Genomic DNA, 3,350 nt, shown 5'->3' on the forward strand with positions numbered 1-3,350 from the left:
GTGGTTACCGAGATGAGGTTATCAGGGGTTTATTGGGTGACCGACGATGCATTCCAAGACTCGTAGACTCTTAATTCGCAACTAGGATTTGTCTCACTAGGTGAGCGATGTGCAATTTTGGGACCAAGGATACTGCCTCATCTACATTATAATAGTTAGGTGACAATTGCAAAAGCTAAGAGAAGAGTATATAATGGCAAAGAAAGCTATATACATCTATGAAATAACCCAGTGAAATAATGTGGAAAATGGTACCATTTCATTTGACTTCATTAAATCGGAGAAAAATGTAGCATATATGCTAATAAAGCTATGAAGATCACTGGAATTAGATTCAAAGGGTAAAAACAAAATCATCGAATGACTTAACTAGTACTATCATTATAAGGCCTATTTCAGTTATAGATTGGAAGATAGTACTTACCACAATGGCTGGAAGATGGTTTAAAACTCTTAAATTAGAAAAGCCTAAGCCCATGAATTATGGGGGTATGTTAACCATAGTGCATACTATGGGTGACCTAAGTGGATGTAAGGTATGAGGCTACCTTCGATGAAAATTGTATCGATGAATTCTCTAAACATTCTTAACCTAAGATAGGGACACCAAAATGTCTATTCACATAATGGGTATACTAAAGGAAAAGTTCAAAAAGCCTGACCACCTGTACTCTTAAGCGTGTCTTATCATTCTAATATGCTTAGACTATCATGTGTTTCATCAATTTTTTTTTTTTAACTTGTGAGGGATTGTTGTATTAAATATATTTAATAAAAAATGAGTTTCAAGATATCTTATTTACCTTTTTGATTTTTTTTTTTCTCATAAACTTCGTATTTTTTAACTTATGAGATTTGCTAGATTTGCTTTTAGGCAATGCAGTTTTTGCATGAAATGTTTAATCCCACATTGAAAGTGGACAAGAAGTGAGAGAGGTCTGAATACAGTTATGAGGATCGTTGGGCGCAAGAGATTACGAAAGGAAGTTTATGTCCTCACGTGTCGTGGTAGATTCATTGTTCTTTTTCATACACGTACACTGAATCGAGTTGTGGCACGGTACGGTATATTGTGTATTTAATATATTCTTTTGGTCATGGATTGGCCGGCACAGTTTTTTTTGGGCTTGTTCACTTTATAATCATGTTGGTTTAAGTGATTTGGGTTAGGACTTGATGCACGCAGCAAGTAGTGGACTTGTCTCTCTACAGAGATATCCATTTGTAAGGAATCCTAGTGCTCAGATTGGGATCTTTTGATCTCATTTGTTGGAATCAGAAAACTCACCCACACCATGGGTATCTTCAAGGGACACTTGCATATTAGCACTTGGTCCTTTAATCTAAACCGTTAAAATTAGTGGACATGCCCATTGCATTGCATAGGATGCTTCCTCCTCCATAAATAGAGGAGGGGGAATCTGAAAAATGAGTTGATCAACTGGGATCAAATCTCTCTCTCTCTCTTAAAGTCAACTCTTATGCCCCAAAGCAGGAATGTGAAATGACCACCCGACAAAACTAGTCCTAGCATTCATTTTATGGAGCATGACATATGTGAAGTTGAATATGGGGTTGGGAGTCATTGTTTGTAAACATGATTAATTAGGCATGCAATTTATTGAACAATAAAATGAAAATAAGATGTAACATACAATTGAGAAAAGAAGTGAAAACAATGAGAAATCCATTGGTAGAAAATTGAAATAAACTTACGAAAATCCGATAAAATTAGGTAAGATAGAAGACATTGAGTCATATAATTTTAAAATAGAAATTTTTTTTGCAAAAAAACTCGGGAAAATTCCTGCAGACTTAAAATCTGAGATTCCATTGAAAGGAAATCTCAGGTTTTGCTCCGGCCAATATGGGAGAAAATCCAAAGGAAATAGTAAATAAAATTAAAAAATTATGAACATTGTACAATGGCTAGATTATGCCATGATCTAAAACATTTAAAAATGAAGTTTTACAAGAATCCCTACGGACAGTAATGTAACTAATTGCAATTCACTCCTGTCCTATTGGGAATAGTAGGGGACAACATTGAGTCATGTCCAATAGAAGTACGTTAACTCTGTAGACAAATTTTAGAGTAGAGATCTGCAAAAGTGGAAAGGGAGAAAACTTATCCCTCTACAACTTCTGTGAATGATGCTTTATGATTGGAAGGGCATATGCTCAGGTATAATCAATGTAAGCTCAAACTGATGTGAAGTTCAGCAGCAGTTCCTTACGATTCCCATATGCAAGCTCGGTGGCTATGACTGAGAGTGTCGATAGAGTATGTGGACAATATACATGATCACTAAAACATGGGAGGGGTCATATATTTATACTTGGGAGGCTCCGTGATTACCAAGGAAAGTATATGAATGGCTCCATGTAGGGTTATGATCTCCTTCCATGTTTAGAGAGAGATTTTGTTTATTTATAGAAAGTGTATATTTTCAAAAAGTGTGAGCAATCATCATATTTGTCACATGTATTTTCTAGAGCCTTTTAGGTGTCTTAGGGCCTTAGATTGAGTCTAGGTACATCTCCTGGATGTCAAGGTATGACATTGGATCATGATTTGATAAAAGATTTGTCACACCCCGTTCACACTGAACCAGGCCAGTGACTGAGTTAACACCGGTTAACCCAAACCTGTCAGGATCATCAGATACTGTATTCCACCCCAGCATACGCACAACTAATATAAACTCCTCAGATCAGCGGAAGACCAAGTTTTACCTGTGAATAATCCCATAATACTTGATACCCGGATAGTGGTATAATAATTATATACATTTGGGCCCGAAGGCATGATATTACACAAAAAGAATAAAATTCAAATATCAAATACATAAGGAAATCCACCAAAACAATCAGAGTACACAGCTCGGCTCGGTATCAAGGCTAGAGCTCAGCTCGGCAACAAGGGTTGAGCCCAGCTCGGCATCACATAGAAGAGCTCAGCTCGGCCTTAGAAGTGGAGCTCAGCACGGCCTCAAAGGTGGAGCTCAGCTCGGCCTCAGAACTGCTATCCCGCAGCACAGCTCTCGCACGAGCAGTCAGTGCCGTGTTCTAACTCCTCAGGGGTCCACCAGTCCTCTTCAGGAAACTCGACTATAGGACCCACCCATACTCCTCAGATGTATGACCTGCAAAATCATCTAAAAAGGGGTGTACACGTGGGATGAACTCACTACCTCAGTAAGTAGAAAGATGGACCACACAGTAGTCCACACATCACAACACACCATATGCACTACATGCCATGCTATAAATTTTAAATCACATCCACCTAAGCAACATTACTAAGTCCTTGGTTTTAGTGCTACTACAACCACTGTGCGCGTATACCC

The sequence above is a fragment of the Macadamia integrifolia genome, chromosome 12 (genome assembly GCF_013358625.1).
Source record: "Macadamia integrifolia cultivar HAES 741 chromosome 12, SCU_Mint_v3, whole genome shotgun sequence".
NCBI lineage: Eukaryota > Viridiplantae > Streptophyta > Magnoliopsida > Proteales > Proteaceae > Macadamia > Macadamia integrifolia.